Source organism: Pseudochaenichthys georgianus, chromosome 5 (genome assembly GCF_902827115.2).
Source record: "Pseudochaenichthys georgianus chromosome 5, fPseGeo1.2, whole genome shotgun sequence".
NCBI classification, from domain to species: Eukaryota; Metazoa; Chordata; class Actinopteri; order Perciformes; family Channichthyidae; genus Pseudochaenichthys; species Pseudochaenichthys georgianus.
This window is the reverse complement of record NC_047507.1, coordinates 12752470-12779071: the sequence shown is the minus strand read 5'-3', so window position 1 is coordinate 12779071 and position 26602 is coordinate 12752470. Positions and strand designations below refer to the sequence as shown.

The following is a 26602-nucleotide window of genomic DNA, read 5'->3' as shown; positions in this document are numbered from 1 at the left end:
ACATGCAGACACTGTGCTGCAGGGCTGCTGTCCAGTGACTCTCCAGTGGCCTCAGGCTGAGAGAGAGATGACAAGTGGCAGCAGCAGGACAAAGAGGCAGAGTTACATGCGCTGGCTAAAGGATGCAAACAAAAGAAGAAATAGTAGTGACTGTTATGGAGATGGTACTTGGTTGGCATAACAGACAGATGAAAGCATTTAAAACGGCAAACAATGGTACAGAGAAGGCGGGAGAAGTGTGACTATAAAACATCATAAAAGCAACAAAGAATGAAGTTAAAAAAAGAAGATGATGACAGACAGAAGCAAGAGATGAAGGAAGTAAATAGAATATGTTGACATATGAGCAGCACGTAGGAGCATACAGTGAAGGCATTGCGTGACATGAAGCAGACAGCAATTTGCAGCCTTGACCTAATGTTTCCCTTTATTTATGAATACCCTCAAATGGGACTGATCACACAACACACACACACACACACACACACACACACACACACCACACACACACACACACACACACCACACACACACACACACACACACACACACACCACACACACACACACACACACACACAACACACACACACACACCACACACACACACACACACACACACACACACACACACACACACACACACACACACAGACCACACCCCAGCCCCACACACCCCCCCCCCCCCCACCCCCACCCCACACCACCCCCACCCCCCCCCCACCTCGTCACCCGCCCCCCCCCCCCTTCATTATCACTCACTGGGGCATGCATCTTACGGCACTCTTGTTATTTTCTATATTTAACCTCGAAGCCTCAGATGATCATCATCCCGTGTGATTGATGACCACTCTCGTCCACGGCGCCCTGCCTCTGTTGCAGCCACCAAGAGTTGTTTTTGGCTATTGCCGTAGTGACCAGGGAGACAAGTAAGACCAAAATAATAATCCTCTTTTAATATGCTGCTAAGGCACAACAGCTGGTAGAGTCCAGTTGTAGACAGGGTGTGTGTGGAGAAGTGTGATATTCTGTACACACTGTGAAGACCACTGAGACAAATGTAACATTTGTGATATTGGGCTATATAAATAAACATTGAGTGAGAAGGAGGACTCCCCCCCCCCCCTGTTATAAATCCTGCAGGCCTTGAGCTGACCTGAAGATCTGAGAATTAAAGGCAATGTGCTTTGGGCTGGGTTTTTTTTGTCTGTGTGTTTTTGCTGTTGGACAGTAAGGCAAAACAGCAATGTTACAGCAAGGTCGTGAGTCTACTCAGTGGTGTGTGACACTGAGCTGCTGTGAGCTCAGTCACAGAAGATCTGCAAGAGAGTACTTCTCTCTTGCATAAAATTCATCTTTTGATGAAGTATTTCTCTCAAAAGCAACAAAGATTACTCAACATTAACTATTAAAGTCACTGTCTTTGGGGGGAAATGTTGTACCAACCTGCTCTATGAGGAATGTTTCCTTGTGCCATTGTTTAAAGGTGGGGTAGGTAAGTTTGAGAATCCGGCTCGAGATACACTTTTTGTTATATTCCATGGAATGCTCGTAACATCCCGATAGCAATGAATATCTTAAGTGCTTTGACAAAAAGTGGAAGCCGTATTACTGTAAAAGCGCGACCATCATCTGAGCCGGCCCGGCTAAAATAACTGGATGGCCTACCTGCCTGTCAGCCTTCCATCTGTGAACAAACTTATCTCGTGCCCTCATTGGTCATGTGCGCGTTCGTGTGTGTTGGAGGAGGGGCTCTGTGAGGAAGTGGCAGATTTTTCCGGCTGTGTATTTTCAAATTCTAGCGCACTTGAGCTGGTTTTTCCAAAATGACCTACCCCACCTTTAACGACACACACAAAAAGTGACAACATATATTTCTCTTTTATTTTGAGTCATAAACCACATCTCACATTTACCAATAACGTGTTCTGAATTCTTTATTGTAGCAGCAAAGTGCTTTTCCTATATATTCTATAAGCAAATGTGTACATTATTGCTCACACAATGTGATGAACAACGGATACGGTAATATCATTTTCACATTCTCACATCTCATTTTTAGTGGAAAAGGTCACAGAAACTCCTCTACAGTAAAACAGACAGCACACAGTTTTTCTCTGCAAGGTGCCATCTCCCTGAGCTATGCTACTTCTTGTGCTCCCCCCTCCTCTGACCCTAACAGAGACAGCTTAAAGCTTACTACTCTGATCGGCCTAAAGGGACTTCTCACAGACAACACTAATGGGAATTTGATTATGATGTCAAATGTAAAATGCAGAAATTCCTCATATCAAGCTGCATTACAGTCACTGAGACTTTCCTGGTGGTCGAGGACTCTCAGGAGCTCCTGTGTTGCCACGTTAACACATGACTGAATTACTCATAGCAACCTGGCTGGTTGCAAGTCATGGAGGGTGGCCTTCTTTAACCAGACATCTAGGTCAGTGCACATGACTTACTCCATTTAAGACTCAAACTGTATTACCATCTGAACACAGGAGCACTATTTGCTCAAGACAGGAGGTAGGTAAAGGGAGGAAACAGACGGCTTACCTTGGCTTCACATGTCTTGTGAACTGCAACCTTGCAATCTGCACAAAAAAGGGAAAGGACATGTTTTACTCTGAAAGGGGGTTTAAAGGTAAAAAGAGAGAGGACAGTCAGGCGAAGCTTGTGTCAGGTAAAGGTAAACGTGTGTCTCTGCATGATCTGTGAGACATGCACTCACCCTTGCAGAAAGCCCCAGGTTTGTCGATGTTTTGCTTGCACACATCACACACCCGTTTCCTCTTAAAACTCTTCTCTGTGAAGACGTGGCTCCCTGCTTTGGCGAGCTGCAGTACCACAAACAAATACAATTAGTCAAGAGGTTAAAACAATAAATGCTACAGCTCCAAGAACGGCATTCACTTAATCATTTCAAAGAACTGAAACGTTTTTAATGCAGTGATATGTTCAAGTAGCAGTTTTCACATGTGTCTCAAAGCATTTTATCAGAACATTGGATGGTCGCCGTCCCCTGTCTGGCGGCTGTCATGACAGATATTTGCTGGTTCAGTGACCACACCATGCAGGAGCACTGCCGTACACTCAGCATTCTCTACTGAAAAACTCCTTCCTGTCATACCACGCTGTGTTTTAAGGGCATCCTGTTGTCTCGTCTTTTAACTTGTCCTCATTATGTCTCAGACTGCAGGGCAGCTGAGATGATGAAAAAGAAGCAGCTTGCTGTGCTGCCGCCTTCACTAAATGTGCTGCATTGTCACAAGTCAGCTAAATGTAATTGAATACATATTATACATGATGTTCATTGTTTCAGTGTGCCCATTGGGGATAATGTTAGCTTTCTTTAGGTCCCTTGTTGTGACTGGACATCTATCTCAACTTTGTTTTTCATGATATTTGGTCAAACATTCATGTGCAAATGGGATCGATTGAAACAGTTTGTGAGCCCCTTTTCTGTTTTGCAAACATCAGGTCCAAGTCATAATGTCAAAAAGCCAACCTCTGTTTATGACTAAATCCATCCTTAGTGTAGTACTTTTTATTTAATGCTAATGAGCAAATGTTGGCATGGTAACACTCACGATTAAGACCGTGAACACAACATTTATAAACATTGTGTTAAACATTAGCATGTTAGCATTGTTATTGTGAAGCTTACATATCACCATAGCATCGACGTGCAGTCAGGGGAGGCAGTGGAGGCAGAGCCTCACCCTGTCATACTCCAATGTAACGGAAAAACACTAAATAAAAACTAAATAGTAATAATAATAAAATGTCTCTACTGATCTGTGTTGTAAATGTGATTTATGTATGATTCCAATCGCTTTTTATAGTCAAAATCAGCAAATTTGTACGAGCTCCGCTACAACTACGGGTAGCGATGAGGAGTGAGGCAGGGACGAGCTCTGCCTCTCGTAAACCCACACAGGACTATTATATGGCTCTGCTGTGGGGTAAGGTGAGGCACAGATGAGCTCTGCCTCACCTCAGAATGCGTCACCCCACAGAAACTGGCTGGAAAGCGGGCCCTAAGCGCATGCCTGCACCATCTGACATCCCATGTCACCAATGTAATGTTTGTAGATCCCTTTATTACATTTATCCTCGCCATCCATAGTCTCTAAATAACTTATTTCACGTATATATGATATTTATGGCTCGCTGGTCTCATGGCTCTGGTCTCATACACGGCAATGAAAAAAGCACCAGGGGAGGCAGCCCCATAACCTCTGCCGCACTGAAGGGGCGCAAGTGAGCCCACAGGTTCGTGTTGCTACTGTTATTCTACGCAGAGACGGTAGACGCAAACAACAAACTAGACTTTTGAAACTAGAGGAAGATAAGGAGGACTTTTACAAAAAAGTAATAGAGATTGTTGTCCAGAAGGATAGCATGGACTTCATCTTCAAGTCAAGGTAAGACCCCAATTGTAAGTAAATTGGGATCTTACTAAGAAAGAACTATCCAATATTTAGATGTTGGGTATCCTTTTGTTGAACGGTCTGTTTAAAAATGAATCGAAGCATCAGACTAAAAAAGCTTTTGAAAATAACCGAATATTTCGATTATGGTCAAAATATGATATTTGTAAATCTGACTCTGAAAGAGTCAGTGCCTCACCAGCCAAGAACCTCGCCGCACGTCACTGCCATATAGCATTTAGCTCAAAGCTTTGCTGTGTGTAAATACAGTCTAAACCTAGAATAGCATCTAAATCGCACTTTCTAGTAGTGGCCATTAGCAGTGGACTCACAAGCACGCACTGGAGAACCGGCTAAGTCAAACAATACACAGAGAAGCTCAGATAACAACACACAGAGGGAGAGCTAATTCATGCTCGGCTCAGGTACATTTCTCTATTATCTCTTTATATAGCATATGCTGCTTCATTAAAGAAAGCCCCTCTTATAATAGTAATATAACTGGTTGGTTACCAAAACTATTAGGAATTCAGTGACCGTCTACTATTTAACATTTATTAATTGTTGATGTGTTTAATGTCTGGGTGAAGAATCTGTGGTCTCTCCTTTTTCATGGACATATTCAAAATATCCTTTCGACAATGCAAGTTGGTACCGCACTGGCCACATTGGACACCATGGCAGCTGCGTAAACAGATTAGATGAAATGGGCTTGTTTGGGTAAGCACAGAAAAGAGCCAAAGGTAAGTATCAGTTTCAGAGTTCTCAAAATGTTAAACCCAAAACTCTTACTACTATACTAAGTTGAAAAGGTTTTGATATAGAAAAATACTCTAATCAAATGAATTGCTAACAGTATCCATTTGTCAATGGTCAAGATGTGAGCTTTAACCCTGGAGGAAAACACATTAAAAAGCATTGTACACACACACGGACTGAATGCAGTGCAATGATTTATTATCCATGGATTTTTCTTTTTTTAAAGCAATACTCAACCTCCCAGCAAACCAACAACGTTTATATAAAGCTATGGTATGCCCTCCTAAAGCGATGCCTTCTAACAGCATGTGAAGCACATTAAGCCATTACATGTTTCCATGAATGGAGCAGAAGGAGGGGCCTGGAAACATCAGGAGGTAGATGGTGTTTGTACTGTAGGGTACAGTATGTGTGTGTGTTTCTGCTGAGGCAATGAGAGAGGGTCACAAACAGCGTACCTGAACACACTGTTTCATTTCAAGTTGAATGACTGGATGCATTTCTCTGGTCTTCAAAAAACATAAGCTCAGGCATTTTTTACTTTTTCCGATGTCTGGGTTTTTCCACACAGAAGGGGCATTGAATTATACTCTGGAGGTGACGGTGCATGCACTCAAACTTTCCCAAACACATTTTGGTTCTCCTACCATCCAGAATAAAGAGGGAATGGAAACTCATTCTATTAACCACACTGTATTATAAAACAGGCATGGCTCTCAAGAGAGAGAACGCAGCCTAAATCCATTATGACTGGAAATGTATAATTAATGTTTTATGTAGCCCCTGGGCTTTGTCTGCTTACATAATGTGAACGTAAATGTAACTGATTTGAGTTATTTCAGGGTTATGAATACCTAAATTAAGAATCACAACAGGCTAAAATTGAAATGTCAGAATTTAAAGGGGACCTATCATGCAAAATGCACCTTTGTACGTCTTTTATACATGAATATGTGTCCCCGGTGTGTCAGGGAACTCACCAAGTGTCAGAAAACACAACCCTCTGTCTTTTCCTCCATACCCAAAATCTCTAAAAACGGGGCTTTAACGGATCTGATACAGACTGATACAGATTTGAAAATAGTCTGATGTCAGTGACGAGGAGCTCCGCCTATATGGCCAACTCTCCACCAATCAGGGGAACGAGAGGTTGCCGTGGCATGGTAACAGCATGGTAACATGACTCGTAACTCGGCCCCTCCTTTACAGGGGGGCGTGGTCAGCTGCAGCGCATGCAAAGACAGGGTGGAGGAGAGGAAAATAGAGCGAAATGAGGCATGGCTAAAATGCATGATCTGTTTGGTATTTTGAATAAGAAAACGTATAAATATACCTTATATAGGTATGGCCCTACAATATATTATTAAAATATAGCATGATAGGTCTCCTTTAAATTAAATAGCTGAGTTGAAAAAAGTTTGGGTTATGCAATTTCTTGTTGAGGGTAAGATAAGTCATTTGATGCATACAATCGCGCTAAACATGAAGCTTAAGCCTGGAGATGGTAAACATAAATGATAGAGGCTATATTATGAAGACTAGGAAAAGAGGGAGAGCCAGATTGACTCGTTCAGCTAGAATATTGACATACTCAATACTGTGGACAATCCCCACAAGAGCAATTTGGGATGAAGTGTCTGGCCCAGGGACACAACGACATGCTGACTGCAGTGGGGTTTGAACCTGTGCTCCCCTGATCCGAACACAGGCCACAGCCTCCCATATATTCATAAAAACACAAGAAAGATTTAATGTGTTGTTCCTAAACTTGCATTAATTGATATTTGTATTAGTGGCAGCTGAAAGTGACATATCAGCAAACTTCTCTGTTAACCAGATACCTGCTACCTGCGTCCGTCTGCTGTTTTGGGCTGAACAAGTAGTCTATCCTACAGGAGGCTTTGAGAGTTCTGTCTTTGACAACAGATGCTTAAATTGGGTAAAGTTGCGGATGGACAGCTAAACAATGAGCTGAAATTTGCTATAAGCCAGTTGATAATTGTCTGCAGATTTATCCCTATAAGAAAGCCCTCTCACATCATCTACTATCTTCACATGCTTATTTAATAGATTGTCAATATGAACATATTATTTATAGCCACTTTAAGTATGTGAGGTGCTGTTAAGCATTTTGCTATCTTTGGACAGAGCTACCTGTTTCCAGTCTTTGAGCTAAGCTAAGCTAAAATGTACAGACAGGAAAAATCTTCTCATCTGACACTCAACAAGAGAGAAAATAAGTATACTTCCCAAAATCCCTAAAGAGTTAACTAATCAGGGAATTCCAGCATTGACCAAACAAATAAATAATATGGATTTCTCAAACTGTTAGATTCTGTTAGCCACTGCTGAAAGAGCTATGAAGATTTGATGAACAATGCCGTACAAGCATACACCATAAGTTACTCTACAGTCATTAAGAAAGCATGTTGTTATTGGAGGGTCTGATGTCCCACCATCAGATACAGAGTGGTCACACAGGGGTCACACAGCGTGTTTAAAACTGTTGGAGGGTGTGCTCGGCCAAATATAAGCCATCAGTTACAAAATAATTTCAATCGTGTTTTATGTTATTTTTTAATTATGTAGTTACTCCATCTTCCAACAAAACCCCTTATTTTGATCACTGACCTGTACTTAACAAACTGTCACAGGCATTGCTGGGAAAGATTACCATTATGCTGCATGTATTGATCTTGTAATCACAGCAGCAGAGAAACATTGGACTATTGACATGTCCTCTGCTGCTGTGAAGCTGCTATAAACCATGGAATCCACTGAATGTGCTCAATATGGGTCTGGTGTGTGTGTGTGTGTGTGTGTGGTGTGTGTGTGTGTGTGTGTGTGTGGTGTGTGTGTGTGTGTGTGTGTGTGTGTGTGTGGGGGGGGGGGTGGGGGGGTGTATCAGGGGTGGCGGGATTTAGGAAGTGAACCGGACAATAGGGTATGTGAGGGTAGAAGAGGATCATCCTCCCCTCCAGCCATTTACATTTGAAATGTTATTATATAACTGATGGATTTTGGAGCTTGAATTGATTTGATTTATGTAATACCCCACTGAGTTGCTGTTACTTCAGAAATCTGACCTGAAATTGCATTGTAAAAAGTAGCCCTTTGCTTTGGGGCCACACAATTACACATGTTTCCAACATTGCAATTGTATTTGAGTTTTCAGTCAGCATCGAGCCAAGTGTAGAACAGTTGCATACATATAACTCTTAGAAGTCAAATATCAGCCAATTAGGCTACATATTAGTGTTGCAGAATGAGATCCACTGAAAACTGGTACTGACCAGGTTAATGACTAGTATAAGGTCTTCCCCTTCTTTAGAGTCTGTACATTATTTCAAGAGACAAGCACAGTTAACTACATTTCACTATTTAACCAGATACACAGGTTGAAAACCTCTCCACAATAACCTAAAAACGCAGGACGAGCCAAGGGCACCGCTGGTGACAAATAGTAGATAACTTTATCTTGTGATAGTACAATAGCAGACATAGTGGTGTGGCATTATCTGTGCTGAGTGCTGCGACTGCTGTTACAAGATCACAAGACGACACATTTACCTTAAATTAAGTGAGTTATATCTTAGAAAAAAAAAAACGCATATGTTTAAATCCTTTAATTCAATATCTATTTCTTTGGAAGTGGCGAACAATAGGAAGCAGTAATGTGGACACACCATTTCCACTGAAAACAGTCCAATCACAAGGATTGAATTTGTTTAGTGTGCTATATGTTATCATATAAGCTCTCAAACTATAGACTTCGTTTGCACGGACTAACAGTCTCCAGAGGCTCCCGTGACTGTCAGCAGTATTGCAGTATTAAAGAACCCCACCCCATTTGGAGTTTCGCAGCCAAAGCCGATGTCATTCTACAAGCATCTCTGACCGCTGCAGAGAGCCTGGAGCACTTCCACTTCTAACATGGCGAAGAGGAGAGGGTCAGGCACCAACAGAAGCATAATGGATTTCTTTATGACTGTGGCTGCATGCACTTTTTATTACTGTGAGGGCAGCAGGCAGCCGTAACATTTTAAAGAGACAGTTCACCCAAAAATACATTTTTTCTTACCTATTTGTGCTATTTATCAATCCAAACGGTTTTAGTGTCAGTTGCCAGATGAACGAGATATTGCCTGTTGAGACGACGGCCTTCTCTGTTATAGGCCTACTGGTGATAGATAGCCCTCAACAGTTTCTATCCAGGAATCATGACCCTGTTTATTTAGTTTTATAAAGAAACTATTTTCTTCCTACAGTAGCCCCGCAAGAGATACTCATTCCTGAAAGTGCTGATATCTCCAACTCTCGGAAACTTACACTAAACAATCAAGATTGATAATTATCACTACAGGTAAGAGCATACATATATCCTCCTGGGACCCGAGGAAGAAAAGTGTCTTCCAATTTCCTTTTTTTGTGATTTCCTACCTAGGTTAAAAAAAACATCTTGCAATTTAGACTTTTTTTATTTTATTTTATTTTAAAATGTTACAGTATGTCCACTGTAGACGACGTCGGGACCATATTAGTTTGAAAAGACAGCCAAAATTAACAGATAGATAGTAACGTATTAGTATTATGGAGTGATATTAATACAATAATACATTCACCTTTATTTAAAACATGAATAAGTAATTGATCTGAACATTGCTGTTTATTTGGTCAATACAAAACTAGCTTGTTTTTGGTGAATCTTTCCAGATCTTCAAAGACTTTGTAGTCAATGTAGTGAGAAAGTACCTCATTGACTCCAGTCAGCACGGGCTGTAGGGTCATCTTGACTAGTTTTATGGATGTTGTCTCCATCTGACCTGCTCATAGAAACAAAGCTTGCATCCTGAGGCAATTCTCATTTGTCATGGCTCCACTTAAAATAAAAAACAACAATAAGACATACGTGCTACTCTTGGCCCACAGGGGGCCATGTCTTTCCAGCTCGTCCCTATCTGTCTCTATGTATGTATCTGTGCGCTCCTGGAGCCTCCTGCATCTTTCCCCCCCTTCTTCTTGACCCTCTTCTATCCCAGGTGTGAAAGCCTCATCTCTCTCATCATCTGAGAGCTCACATCTTAATCTCCCTGAACTTTCTGGTACAGAAAATGTCTGCTTCAGTTCCGTCTCCTGCAACAATATTGAGTCATAAAGTCCATGAAGATGGTCCTGACGTCCACTAGAATGGACATTTATAAAAGAGCTGTTATTTGAAAACTTGAATTATCTAATTGCTTTCAGAACTAATCATATAGTTCCTCACATGTTAAAAACAAGAATATATATGATTTTCATGGTAAAAATTACAATTATTCAACATATTTGACTTCTCCTGCTTCTATAACATTTTTGTGTTTTGGTATGCCAGCCATTTTGGATGAAAAGAAAGAGGAACTTCCCAACATGCAATTTTAACCAATGACATATCACTGGAAATACCAGGATGTCCTCTGTACAGCACATCAGGGATTGATAGAGTAGCTCAAAAGAGTAAAAGGAGATGCATGTTAACAAAATGTCCACTACAGTGGACATTTTCAATGGGCTGGGTCCCAGGAGGATATATATAAATATATATTTTTTTTCACGATTTTGGCGTGAACTGTCCCTTTAAGTCACATGTGTCAAACTCAAGGCTTAATTTCGCCCGCAGGATAATTTCTAATTACTATTAGATCTGGCCCGCCGGTATATTGCACGCACACCTTCACTCAATCCTGAGCCTGACCCCAAACATTGATGAACTTGCACCCAAGATGAGATGCAAAGTATCTGACTTGAACTAGCATCACAGAGCAGCAAACTGAGTTTCAATGGATGTTTCCTTCTGCACTTTTTTTCTTGCGACAACAGGGCAGGGTTGGTTTTTTCTTTGAGGGAAATTGATTTTTTGAAGCTGTTGTTGGCCTGTGGAAAAATGTAATCATAAGAAATGACTCTGGAAAAGCTGCAGATAGAGCCATAAGAAATGAATGCAACTGATTATTTAATGATTAATGTTTTTTTTAATCATTTAAGCTTTGTTAGTTCCAGGTTTAATATGTGCGATAAGTTGATTTCAATAAGTTCTGCAATAAACATTGAACCAGTCCGGCTCTCGACTAGTAACATTTTATTTTATTTTGGCCCAGTGTGTATTTGAGTTTGACACCCCTGCTTTAAGGGATTAACTAAAAAACAACCTGGTCAATTATTTAAGGTTGTCCCATTAACTCTCTGCCATGTGTCTGAAATACATACAAACGTACATCTTATCAAATTAATTCAAATAGTTAAAATAAACTGCTGCATAACACAAAACTTACACGCAAAAACACACTGTAAATTGATACAGCATGCAGTTACACATCCCCTCTCCACTTAATGCGGTGGGGGAGTTTTTTTCCGGTGTGACACCTCACTACTGGTGACATGCTAGAGAGCAAGAAACACAACTTCTTGTTTTGGGTAACACACACAACACACACACACACACACACACACACACACACACACACACACACACACACACACACACACACACACCACACACACACACACACACACACACACACACACACACACACACACACCAGAGGACACCAAGAGATGAGATTTATCTGTGATGTGATTAAGAGGCGCATTTGAAGAAAAGCTGTCCACTCAGAATATCACATTAAAGCCGAGCTAGATTCTCAGAAGCTACATCGATCTACACTGTGAGCTACTGAGGTCCACCATAACCTAATATTGTACAGACAGAGGGGAGGGGGAAAGGGGGGAGAGAGAGAGGGAGAGGGAGAGAGGGAGAGAAAGAGAGGGTAATTGGGGAAAAAGTCTTCATCAGATAATTTAGCGCATCTTATTTGCAGTGTAAAATTATCGTGGAGGAGAACACAACCATGTACAATTTGTTTGACACTGTATGTGCAATGCCTGCAGAGGCCCACATGCAGACATTGCACATACAGTATAGTATACAGTATACAGTATGTTCATACGGTCTCCTACAAATCTTTCTCTACTCTACTAATTTGATTTACCAGTTGGTCATGGAAGATGCTGAGTTTGTCACAGCAGGGCTTTGATAAATTGGAGTTTACATCCATGTGGGGTGGTTACCATGGGTTTTGGCAAAAAAGGTTAGGATCAGTTTTTGGTTAAATGTTAATGAACAACTAATGATGTATTGTGCTGAGTTTGTTAGAGCAGGGCCTTACATCCCTGTGGGGTGGTTACTGTGGGTTTAGGCAAAAGAAATGCATTTTGGTCAAGATTAGGGTCAGATTTTGGTTTAATGTTTAAAAAAAACTAATTATGTATTGTGCTGCAATGCACACAGATACATTTATTAATATTCAACCTAGAAGACAATTTGTTCCTAAGTGCTCGAGTGCATAAGTGTCAAGCTTTAGTTGCCACAATCAGATTGACTCTCGTTATTCTCCATCCATCCATCTTCTCCCGCTTATCCGTGGTCGGGTCGCGGGGGTAGCAGTTCCAGCAGAGAGCCCCAAACTTTCTTTTCCCTGGCGACATCAACCAGCTCTGACTGGGGGATCCCAAGGCGCTCCCAGGCCAGCGAAGAGATATAATCCCTCCACCTGGTCCTAGGTCTACCCCTTGGTCTCTTCCCAGCTGGACGTGCCTGGAACACCTCCCTAGGGAGGCGCCCAGGTGGCATCCTAACTAGGTGCCCGAACCACCTCAACTGGCTTCTTTTGACGCGAAGGAGGAGCGGCTCAACTCAGAGTTCTTTCGGTCATGACCCATCCTTCATGACCATAGGTGAGGGTAGGAACGAAAATGGCCCGGTAGACAGAGAGCTTTGCCTTCTGGCTCAGCTCCCTTTTCGTCACAACGGTGCGGTAAAGCAACTGCAATACCGCTCCCGCTGCTCCGATTCTCCGGCCCATCTCACGCTCCATTGTTCCCTCACTCGAGAACAAGACCCCGAGATACTTGAACTCCTTCACTTGGGGTAAGGACTCTCATTATTCTCGTTAAAAATTAAGTGTTAGCCTACACAATATAAAATATCCATTATCATCTGTAGAACTTCAACTTTTAATCATTGTGTTATAATTAGTGCTGTCAAAATTATCGCGTTAACGGCGGTAATTTATTTTTTGAATTAATTGCGTTAAAATATTTAACGCATTTAACGCATGTGCAGAATGGCCCGCCCCATACGTGCCACCAGTGGCAGCTCCAGGGTATGGCTGGGGTAGGCAGGGTTGGGAGGGTTACTTTGTAAATGTAATCAGTTACTGATTACTGAATACATGGCTCTGAAAGTAATCCGAATACAGTTACAGTTACGCGTCTTAAAACGTAATCAGATTACTTTTAGATTACTTTTGGATTACTTTCTTTTTCCATCACAGATGGGTATGTTTTGGTGAACAGGAGACACAAAAAGCAAAAGGAAACTGAACGTGTTTTACAGTTTTAATGGCTTATCAAGAGCACAACTGAAACATAGCATCTGAAACGATGCAACAACATAATACACTTTTTGGGGATGCAGCTTAAGATGTGAGGAGTGAGGGACACGGCTTAGAACGGGCGTGTCGCCTTCTGTCCTGCCAGTGTTGGCAGGACATGAATTAAAATGTCGAACTCGGACTTCATTTTAAGGACATTTCGGCCAGGGGTGGAGCTATATTTGTTTAAGCACGGATTGGCAAAACAGGAGTGTGTGCACCAGTCTGCCTTGATCTATGAATTCATGTCCGTCACACTCACAGTATCTGCTGCCCACAGCTGTTTTATAGAAGGAAAACCTCATTCACTTCATGAAATCTCTGCAGCACCAGGAGGCAGCGGGAGGGTTAACTCAGCCTCTGAGAAGACGAGCGCGCAGTGCCTTTCACGCACCGCCTTTCACGCACCGCCTTTCACGCACCGCCTTTCACGCACCGCCTTTCACGCACCGCCTTCACTGTGTTTACCTTCAGAATCATAAGGCTAAAGAGCGACCGCAGGCTGATGTGTTTTAACCACACACACCTCTACACACACACGACTTAAACGCAGACTTGTGTTCCTCCATGTTTCGTTGTTATCGTTTCACTGAGAGGACCCGCCCCTTTTTTTTCAAACGCTCACTTTTTTGGTCCATCTGCGGCGGTAATAGGTTTTGTGCGCTGTGATGATTCCGCTGTACCTTTAGTAATGAATATTAAATGTTGTGAGGAAATCTTTCTACCAATAATTCCAATAAGTAATCCAAAATGTATTCACTTCAGGTTTACGAAAGTAACTGTAATCAGATTACTCGTTTTTCAAATGTAACGCGAGCTGAATACAGTTACTTGATTTTTGTATTCTGATTACGTAACGCCATTACATGTATTCCGTTACAACCCAACCCTGGGGTAGGCTACACCCATACCAAGAAATGGCTTAGCCCCACCATGAAAAATGATGTTAAAGTAAGCAAAATAAAGTCTGCCAACTCGCGCGGAGTAAATTGCACAGACAGCAGTTAGTAAGATTGATTTCAGTAGCCACGGTTTTGAAAACTTTTGTCACGTAGTGATCCACTGCTCAATAGAACATCTTTGATAATGTCTTCTGGCCAATCAGAATCAAGATAACGGCGTCGTGTTGTTGCAGGAATTCCCGACGGAGAATATTTTTGCTGTAGTACAGGGGTGCACATAACTAACTGGTACGCAGGTTGAAGAGTTTATCGCCGGCCACAAGAGGGCAGCGTCACTGCTGTCGCTGCCCGGATATGCCGTGCTTTGACCCGGTAGTGCTTAGCGGCCATTTTAGTTCACATGTTGTTCATTCACTCCGCCTCGAGTTGAGACGTTCATCCACTCACTCATGTAAGACTGTTTCCACTACTGTTTAGTGTGTCTTTAATATATGTAATTTCATATATGTGTATTGGTCATGACATGCATGTATGTAATACTTTGTAATACCTGCGGCATTGCTCTGTTTCAGGGTGTCGTCATCTTTGTCAATAAAGTACCAAGACTGACATTGAGGAGTGTGTTTCTTCATCACGACACCATGGTCATTGTTGGATGCCCTGTCCCCGGCTGCGAGTTCGAATCCCAAATTTGTCTGAAGCACTCGTCATTGCTATATTGACGATTCATGGATTTAGCCACCAGCACGCAGCGCCTGTCATGGCCGCGCCAGCCCAGGCCCCAGCCCAGCCCAGCCGGCCAGCCCCTCACGGCCCGAGACTCGATCGGCCCAAAGTTGATGTGGGCGTGTCGATAGAGGAATGGAACGTGTTCATCCGCCGATGGGACGTATTCCGCGCCGGCTCAGGCATAGGGGATGCCCAGGCCCCCTTCCAGCTGTTTCAGTGCGCTGGACCTGTACTTGGAGACAGCCTGTTGAAAGCCGCTCCCGACGCCGCTTCCGGACCCTTGCCAGACCTAATCACCGTCATGCGTTCCCTAGCTGTCATCCCAGTCGCTACATGCGTCCTGCGCACCGAGCTACTTCAGCTCCGCCAGGAACGCGATGAGACATTCCGTGCATTCGCTGCCAGAGTGCGGGGTAAAGCAGAGACATGTGCATATAATGCGGTATGCGAGTGTGGTAAGGACGTGGACTATACCGACCACATCATCCGTGATGTTCTGTCAATGGCATTTATGACTCGGACATACGCCGCGAGACGCTGGGGACACCTGACGTCCTGGTTAAGCCAGTTAATGACGTAATTGCACTCGTCGAGAACAGAGAGATGGCCCGTAACGCTCTCCCGTCGTCCTCCCTATCAGCCATGTCGTCATTCCGGCGCCTGAAGACGACTCCACAGACGAGCCCCGCCCCGAGCCCTGCGGACGGGGCTAAACGTGCCTCGTGCCCGGAATGTAAGAGCGTCTTTAACGTCTTCACGGAGGGGCCTCGCGGGTGGAATCCTAAGCCTCACCAGGTGTGCATCGGCTGCTATAGGGCCCGCCGACGACAGAGGCGTCAACAGCCGTCGTCCGACAGTCAACAGGCCGCCATGGGGTCGGAGCCGGTCTCCCAGGTCTCATCGGTGCAAGCTGGGGCCCGCCCTGGCCGACGTCACAGGAGCCATCGCCGACGCCGCGCCCCGACGTCACGGATGTGTCAACAGACAAGCACCTATCAGACTCGAGCACCACATCTTCTCCAAGGGCGAATGGAGACGGGCCAGGCTGAGAGACCACCCCCGAGCATTAATCACCATCTCGATGGACATGCCAGTCGGGCTGAGGGATGGCACCGGCAACCGGGGCTCGGCCGACGGAGCTCGGATATCCGCCGTCGCGGACACTGGCGCGCAGTCGGACCTTTGGTCGCTGGAGGAGTTCCTGGCCTGCGGTTTCTCGCGGGACGACCTGCGACCCGTCAGCCTCAGCCTGTCAGCCGCCAACCGCTCCCCTATATCCATCGAGGGGGCGTTCTTCGCTAGGCTCTCGACAACCTGCAGTGGGGGGCGTGTCACATCCTGCCGTTCCATGGTATATGTGAGCAGCTCGGTCCGGGCCATGTACCTCTCCTACGAGTCGTTGCTCAACCTCGGCCTATTGCCCGTGAACTTCCCATCGGACGACGTTGCAGGGGGGCACAAGGAAAGGCGTAGCCCTGACACGGCTGACACGCCAGACCAGCCCTTGTCCGTCAATGCGACGAGGTCAGCCAACGGCTGTGTGGGGCCAGGTGACCCCCGGGACGCCCAGTGCACATGTCCTCAGCGCACGGTCCCCCCGCGCGCCCCGTAGCACTGCCGTTCCCTTGTAAGCCAGAGAACAATAACAGGATGAAAGATTGGCTACTCGGGAGATATGCCTCGTCAACGTTCAATACTTGCCCCCATCGAGCACTACCATGCATGGAGGGGCCACCTATCGAGATGCACGTGGACCCCGCAGCTACGCCTAGGGCATGTCACACCGCGGCTACAGTGCCTCTACACTGGCAGCGGAGGGTCCACGATGACCTACTGGGACGAAGCCCTTGGGGTCATTGAACGTGTGCCATACGGCGAGCCTGTGACGTGGTGCCATCGTATGGTAGTCACTCGGAAGCACGACGGCTCCCCACGCAGGACCGTGGACCTCTCCCCCTTAACAAGTTCTGCCAACGTGAGACCTTCGCCACTGAGTCCCCGTTCCACCTTGCACGCCGCGTCCCTAAGGGCACCTGGAAGACCGTCACGGACGCCTGGAACGGCTACCACAGTGTCCCCCTGCGTGAGTCGGATCGCCACCTCACTACCTTCATCACACCCTTCGGCCGTTGGCGCTACACCAACCACAGGGTTTCCTGTCATCAGGGGATGGCTACAACCGTCGGTTTGATGCCGTCCTCTCGGACTATGAACGCAAGGAACGTTGCGTGGATGATACCATCCACTATGACACCGACCTGGAGCAACACTGGTGGAGGACCATCGACTTCCTGACGCGTGTCGGCCGGTCAGGAATCGTGTTGAACTCAGACAAGTTTCAGTTCGCGGAGAGGTGCGTCGATTTTGCTGGCTTCAGGGTGTCGGAATCTACCATCGAACCGCTCCCGAAATACTTGGACGCCATCCGGGACTTCCCCACCCCTAGCTCCACGACGGACATCAGGAGTTGGTTCGGCCTTGTCAACCAGGTGGCCAACTACGCCCAGTTGCGTGACACGATGGCTCCATTTAAGCCGTTCCTCAGCCCACGCTGTGTGTTCCTATGGTCCCCCGTTCTGGAGGAGGCCTTCCAGGCGTCCAAGCAAGCCATAATGGAGGCCATCCGTGAGGGCGTGGAGATCTACGACATGCAGAAGCGTACCTGCCTCCGCCCTGACTGGTCCATGCGTGGCATTGGCTACTTCCTGCTCCAGCAACATTGTCACTGTGCCTCGGGCATACCGGACTGCTGTCCAGGTGGATGGAGGATCACCCTCGCGGGCTCGCGTTTCCTGTCCCCTGCGGAGCAGCGCTATGCGGCCGTCGAGGGAGAGGCCCTAGCTGTGGCCTGGGGTCAACAGACGCGGTACTTCACGCAGGGGTCCGACAACCTCGTCGTGGTCACCGACCATAAGCCGTTGGTGAAGATCTTTGGCGACCGTACGCTGGATGAGATCACAAACTCGCGTCTGTTTAGACTCAAGCAGCGCACCCTCCCATGGCGCTTTGACATTGTGCATCTGCCTGGCAAGAGCAACTATGCCGCTGATGCCACGTCGAGGCATCCTTCCCCCTCGGGCTCAGCGAACGGCCTCTCATTGGGGCTGCCGAGCGGGCCTGACGCCGTGGAGTCAGCACTCATGGCCTCCATCCGCGACGACGCACGGGAGCTCGGAGCCGTCTCTTGGCCCCTCCTCGCACGGGAGACAGCAGCTGACGGATGCCTCGGCCACCTCCTCCAACTCATCGAGCAGGAGGGTGGGATTGACGTAAATGACCCTGCCCTGGCGAGTCTGTCATCGGTCTGTGAGTCCATCTACGCACAGGACGGCGTCCTGCTCTATCGGGACCGCGTCGTGGTCCCCCCATCCCTCCGTGGGAGAGTCCTTCAGCATCTCCATGCCGCCCACCAGGGAACCTCAGCGATGGGGCAGCATGCCCGAGCCATAGTTTACTGGCCCGGGATGTCCGGGGACATTCAGGCCACCAGGGACGGATGTGCAGACTGCAACCGCAATGCTCCGTCACAGGCGGCTACACCCCCCCTGCCGTCCTCACCCCCGTCCACGCCATTCGAGGCGGTGTTTGCTGACTTCTTCGACTATGGGGGCCGCCACTACCTAGTTGTCGGGGACCGTCTCTCGGGCTGGGTAGAGGTCCTGAGCTCTACGGCGGGTACTGCCCTGGCGGGCTCAGCTGGCCTGGTCCAACACCTCCGTTCATTCTTCGCCACCTTCGGCGTACCGGAGGAGCTCTCGAGCGACGGTGGTCCGGAATTCAAGGCGAGCCACACTGAGGATTCCTCCGCTTATGGCACGTCAAACACCGTGTGTCGTCCGTTAGCTTCCCGCAGTCTAATGGGAGGGCAGAAGTTGCGGTTAAGACCGCTAAGCGCCTCCTTATGTCCAACACCGGCCCGTCGGGCGGCCTTGATCAGGACCGCTTCCTGCGTGCTATGCTGCAGCTGCGAAACACGCCTGACCCCGACTGCAACCTCTCGCCAGCGCAGATCATCTTCGGCCGCCCCCTTCGTGGCTCGCTCTCCTTCGTGAACCGCCTCGAGAAGTTCTCGAACCCGCACTCAAGACCGCTCCGCCCATTGGCACTCGGCGAAAGGGTATTCCTCCAGAACCAGCAAGGCCCAGCCCCCAAATGGGACAGGTCAGGGATCGTGGTGGAGTCGCCGGGCCACGACCAGTATCGGATCAGGGTTGACGGTTCGGGACGTTTGACACTGCGCAACCGGCGCTTCCTCCGTGCCTATACGCCAGCCACACCCTGCGCCCGTGAGCAGCCGGCTGCGCCCTTGCCGCCGCCCGCTGCTCTGGACCATCAGCCCCCACCTATCCACCCGGGCTGGGCGCCCCAGGGGATCGCTCAGCGGCCGGCTGTTGGACCCCGCGACTCGGCTATGGGCGCTTCCCCACCGGCACCTGCCGGTGAGGCGTCCTCTGACCTCACCGTTCCTACGGGTGCCTTCCTGGGCGCACCGGTGCCGCAGTCGCCGCCGATGCTGCCCCAGCCTACTCGGCCAGGCCGCGTGAGGAGGCCGCCTGCATGTTACGAGCCCGAGTCCGGCAGCTGGATTTAGACCGTTAACCTATTCCGTCCCATAGCTTTCCGGTCTGGGGGGATGAAGAGTTTATCGCCGGCCACAAGAGGGCAGCGTCACTGCTGTCGCTGCCCGGATATGCCGTGCTTTGACCCGGTAGTGCTTAGCGGCCATTTTAGTTCACATGTTGTTCATTCACTCCGCCTCGAGTTGAGACGTTCATCCACTCACTCATGTAAGACTGTTCCACTACTGTTTAGTGTGTCTTTAATATATGTAATTTCATATATGTGTATTGGTCATGACATGCATGTATGTAATACTTTGTCAGCTTATCCTGCGGCATTGCTCTGTTTCAGGGTGTCGTCATCTTTGTCAATAAAGTACCAAGACTGACATTGAGGAGTGTGTTTCTTCACAGGTTATGTGCGTAATCTGAAATGCGTACCGTCACTTGTGTCACAAAGCGCATTTGCGTACCGACGTACTTGTGAAGCTTTTCCAGAAGGTGGTTCGATCACCGGACGACAGAGTCGGTCTCCGTGTGCACAGACAGGGCTGCTGTTAACGTCGGTCTGTACAACGGAATTGTGCAAAAACGCCAACCGGCTGCGGAGGGAGACTCCCCCCCCCCCCTTCACTGGAGAACTGCGCTAAAACAGCTGATCACAACGTTCACACTCTGTGGTCACGAAGTACTCCACTAGCCGCCCCTCTGTCGACTTTCCTGAAGTACTCCCCCGTTGATAGAAATCAACACGTAATGAATTAAGACCCCACGGTTTGATGATTGATAGGTGTGTGGGTTGTCTTTCATTTTGACACGCAGACATTTTTTATAATAAACATAGATTCTGTATGTTAAATTGATATATCCGCCTTCTTTCATTTATCTTTCCATTCCCACAACAATTTACATAAATAAATGGCATATTTTGGACATAGTTCGAATGGTGATTAATCATGATTAATTAATTTTTAAACTGTGATTAATCTGATTAAAATTTGTAATCGTTTGACAGCCCTAGTTATAATACTTTAACATTGTTATTTTTTTGGCCCCTTTGCCAAAGAGTAACGTTGGTTCCTACCTGACCTGTTCATGTTTTATAGGGGACAAGTGTGGGTCAGTCAACATTTTAGCGCGCTTAATATTGAAACAGAGCGTCTGGAAGTGTCTACCAACCAAGACAATATATGCCAACAATACTTTGATTGTACCTCGGCAGTGTTGATAAGACAAATAAAGGTTACTGTCCGGGAATAATTCTGTATAGGCTACATGTTTACCTTTTGCCCTCTGACGCAGATGCCCAGCCTTGGGCAGCCGCTATCTCCCTCAAGGAGGGGCTGCCCTAGCATTTTGATGTTACCAGTTTATGACCGGGCAACATTCGATCAGAGATAGTTATTGTTGTGGGACACCTGGAACACATCCTTCTCGGGGTGTAGATGACCCCGAGCCATAAGCGACATACAGTGGTTTGGTGGAAAAGTAGATCTGTAGTTAGTTAAATGGGGTGTACTAAGTGCTGGGCACTAAGTGCTGGGCACTAAGTATGGAAAAGCACTTGGTGTGAAAGCGGCTATCGTGTTTATTGGCTGTTGGCAAACCACTTAAGAGTAGTACTGGAGTGTGAAACAAGAATTATTACCTGGAACTACAGGAGGGTTCTTCAGAATTGATTGTGGTATCTCTACCATGTGGTCAAACCGTGGCACGTGACATGTCTTGTGAATTCTCCGGCCGAAGCTCCAAATAAACCGTCAGTGTTTGCCATCAAGCTCCAGCTCTCCTCGTGTCTCTCTTTGAGTCCTGACTCCAATTGCTTCAGAAGTTTCCCCCACAGTTACCCTTAACAAATCCCTGGTTTAACGTAGTCTACCACCGGGCGGGCTAAGTGACCAAATCAAACACACCTTTAAAGTCTTAATGCCAACTTCAAAGATTCGTGTGCATGGCAGATCCTCCAGTATGGAATGCCGTTTAAGCCAAAATTAAATAAATACATAAATAAATAAATACATACATATATATATATATGCCTATGAAATAAATAAATAAGGTTATGAAATACATTCTGAAATAAATAAGGCAATAAATATATATAAATGTACATTTAAATACACATTTATTTATTTCATGGGACTTTTATTTCATAATGCCACTTTTATTTAGTTCAGGGGACTTGTATTTCATAATGACACATTTATTTATTTCATGGGACTTTTATTTCATAATGACACATTTATTTATTTCAGGGGACTTGTATTTCATAATGCCACTTTTATTTAGTTCAGGGGACTTGTATTTCATAATGCCACATACATTTCCATTTCTAATATTCAAATGAACAGCATTCCATACTCCAGGTCCCGTCTGAGTTTATTGAAAAATCCTTTACATTCCGTGAGTGTGTGAGGCCGTCCTGCAGCACTGAAGATAAAAGTGACTACGGAGCCTTATTCAGCTCAAAATGTTTTTAAACTTCAGCGAGTTTGAGAGGACTTTGCATTGAAAATAAACGGGCAGATGATGTGAACCTTCAACAAACTGTGGAGGAGCTCGCTGTGTGCATGGGTTTCAGACAGGTGTCAACACACACACACACTGTCAAGGTTATAGCTGGAGCGTCAACGTTGTGTGTGTGCAGCTCATTTTGTGTATTCGGCAGCACTGCTGTGTTGTTTGCTGATACATGATTTCTGTTGTCGGATTTGGTGTTGGTTTATGGGAAAGTGTCATGTTATGTTATGTATTTTGTGTAGCTTAGTACTGTGTTTTACACCTGCCATTGTGGCCATTATATTGTAGACTGTTTGTCTGAGTTAAATACAATTTCTGGTTTAGGATTATTCTATTAAAGTTTGTCTAAACTGATGAAGGTTGTTTGACTGGGCAAAGGCTGCAAAGTGCCTTAATATTGTTGGCCTGTGGTGAGATGTGTCTTTGTTAATGCACGTTATGTTGTGGCCTAAATACATTGTTAAAAAGCCTATCATAAAAAGGCATCATAATATACGGTTATATATACTCCCCTTTCATTTTAAAAATCAATTTTCTTCAATGGCCTTCTTTAATTTTACATTCATTGTTACACAAGGGATTTATACTGAAGTAAAGTTTATTTTTACTCTTGCAAACCCTACCAGAGTAGCTATTGTTGGGAAAACAAGTTAAATACCATGTCACTAGATGATTTGCAAATATGTTGCATATTGTAAATCTGCTATAAAGGCGCAGTGTGTAGAGACATCCCTATGGCTAATATCGTCGGCGTTTTTATGTAGTTATAGGTTTAATTGATGTATGTATAATGTCTCTTCCTCATGACATAATAGCCTTCTGTTAAAAAACAACAGTAACAGGTTACAGAGCAGTGCTCCCACAATTCTCCATGCAGCAGCAGCAGCAGCAGCAGCAGCAAACATTAAGCCCATATCCCCACAAGCCATACCCACTATTTAACCAGATAATTACCTCACAGCACCATTTCCTACTGCAGTTGTGTAATAAGCATTCACCCATGAATACGCCTCGCACCACTTCTCCTTAATTAACACCCTCAAATAGCAAATAAATTGATGTGTGTGGTCCAACGCTTCCCCTGTTGCTTTTCTGTCTTTGGCAGAAAGACTGGGGGTTGCTCTCACAGCCTTTCCTACTAACAAAACGTGTCCTTATTGTTAGATTTATAAGGTGTCATTGCAACTAATTTCGCATTTATATATTCAAGAATTTTCTATAATTGCTGTGCATAGCAATAAACAACTTTAGAAATATTTGTTATGGCCTTGTATCGCTCATGAATTCTGCTTTCCAGCTGTCTGTGTTTGCCAATTTTACACTTGTTCCACCCTGCTTTCATTATTAAACTGTATCTCTTGTGCAACGCTACATATCACCCCTCTTCCTCTCAGTCAGTAGGCCTATCCTTAATTAAGATCTGCAGAATTATTATTTACCAAACGTTGCACTCTTACTCTCTGATGTTTTTCTTAATTAGTACCCATTTTCCATGCTTATCTTATTTACTCGTTTTCACATATTCAGCATCTCCATCCAGTCTCATTATTTACTCTCACTTTCCTTATTTAGCATCCCACTGCTCTATCATTTATTCCTCCCTTAACCATTTCCCTCCTCTGCTTCACTTTTAATCACATCCTCAACATATTTACATCCAGGCACATGTTCTGCTCCCATTCTTTTGCTCCATCACTTTTTTTTCCATCACTTGTTTATGACGGCACTGGCAATATTAACATCAGGAGGATATTATTTCCCATCAACCACCTCCCCTCATATATTTTTCCATCTGTCTTTTCTTCCGGTCTCTCGCCACCTCCCAATAAAGCCAGCTCTCGCACCTATCCTGCTTAATCAGCATCTTATAAACAACCATAGAATTAATGTCTCAAGACGTAATATCCCTCCCCGCTTTTCCCATCTGCCTCTCCCCCCCCTCCTACTTCTCTCATCAGACCGAAATATTTCCATGAACCTGAATGCTGACGTGAGGGTAGTTTGGTTATTGTGTTTTTGCTAGTTTTAACCAAGCAATGTTATATATAGGTCAAATTCTCTCTATCAAATTTCACATGCAGTTCATTTCTTGAATTTGTCCTTCTAGTCAGCAACCTCTCTCAACTATGTGTCCTCCTATCAGGGTGTGTAGCTAATTGTGACCTATATTTTCATAATCTTTGAATGTGAGTGAGTTTGAGCGTGTTTGTGTGTTTTTCTTAAGTACTGTACGCATGTGTCAACTTGTGAATAACATTTTCCAGAGCAATGTTAATCCTCATTCCCTAGATACATCAAAATACAAACCCCATTGGATTTGCTGGGATGGAAACAGTGGAAAAAGAGTAACTGTAAACAAAGCCAAGTGTAAGGTGTGACATAACAAAGATGGAACAAAAATAAATCTTTCCTTCAGTTCAGTGCCATACTATCGGGGAAACTGAGGGCAAACTTTTTATATTCTTGTACATTCTTGTACTCTTTGAGTTTTAATCATTTCTTTCTAACCCTAGAATGAGTTCAGCAAGGAAAGTCTTACACAAGCAAGGATTTAAAAGCGTATTTATTATTTTAAAATTGTACTCCCGTAAGAAAATGTTTGATATTGCTATAGTGAAATGAAAGAATGTATCTCATATCTGTGTGGTTAATGTGTACCAGGAAGCTCTTGAGCCTAGTTTAGCAGAAATACCTTGAAAAGGAGGAAACGGCTGATAAATGGTCACATAATTCCTGGTTAATCCCATGCTTTGTGGTTCTGTTTTTTGCGCCAAATCCTATTATGTAATGTTTACTGAGAGACAAAAAACATACATACTGAGCCTTGTTTTAGAGGTAGTTCAAGTTCAGTAAAAAATCTGCTGTTGATTGTCAGAGGAATGACCTCAAAAGAGCTGCTCCATTAAATGAAACAGTTAACAGCTAGCTCAATAAGGGTTTTTCTTCTGCCTGGGCTGTTGGTGGGATTGACGATGGCAATTCATGACCCTAATATTTCTAAAATCCTCACTATAGTCCGGAATTAGTTGCTTGATGTGCACACTGACAGCCTGTGTGCATGAGTCGGATTAGAGACTAAAACTATGTGCGCTTTAAATCTTGATAATGCATGTGACGCACTCTCCAACCACTGTTAATGAGGTGTTAATGAGGTGTTCACTTCAGAGGTAAGCTACAACTGAAGCTTTGCAACACGCCAACAGATCCGTTATAACACGTTGATCCATCATCTCTGCAGAGTAATTGTTGCTTTATTGCTGCCAGGAAGAGGGCCTGTGCGATCAGTATAAATGTATATTCAATAGTAAAGGCCACAAGCTGGTTAAGGCCAAAAAGAGTTTGGGTCCTGGCATTTAACTTAGTGCCACTTTGCCAAGCTGCCAAATTCAGCCTTTGAGGCCAAATAATCGGTCAGAAACATTCAGTATTTATGCTGCCTGTCTGCGAGTCAAAGACACATACAGAGTTGTAATGGCTATAATATATCAAACACACAGGCACATACACATTCGCAGCAGTACGTTATTGGCTGTTATTGATCCTCAGCGCTTTCATTCTTGTCTTTAGGCGGTAAATCCCAGTCTATCTTTTAGTTATACCGGACAACTGAAGAGGTCAATCTCCAGTTCCCCCCCATCCTTTATCTCCTTCAACCTTGCCCTAAAAAAAGAGCACGTACACATGCTGTTCCATCATTTACTGCAACGCAAGGCCGAAGTCAATAACCCTAATGTCATGTTGATGGACCAGGTCAATATCTTCGTGTGCTCTCTGTCTGTCTGTCTGTCTGTTTGACTGTTGTCTCCTTTTCTCCTCATGTTTCTCTTTTTTCAATTTTTTTCTCCTTTGACCGTTTACTATTTACCATTTTGTCAGTTTTTCATTGAATTTGTGGAGTGAACATGTGCGGAACCTTAGATGAATTGGTCCTTTGGTACTTACCCGTAATAAAATAGGACTGCTACTAGGATGGGTTAAATGCAGAGGTCAAATGTCACTGTGTGTGCTGTGTGCATGTATGTGTGACAATTAAAGAGGGTGTCATCCTCCGATTCTATCTATAACTTCTACCTGTAGGGGCTCCCAGACTCTTGTGTTGCTACCTTCAGCTCTGGTTATGTGTGTATGAGTCACACATGGACGACTAGAATTTGAATGGATTTGTTCTCAACATATGCCAGGACACACACACATAGACACAAACACACACTTGCATATAAATAGATTTCTATTTCC

The 26602-nt window shown here is 45.0% G+C and overlaps 1 pseudogene; it reads right to left on the bottom strand.

Annotated features, from left to right (window-relative positions):
- Positions 1-26602, bottom strand: part of LOC117446566 (tensin-2-like) — a 46931-nt pseudogene that overhangs the window by 17717 nt on the left and 2612 nt on the right.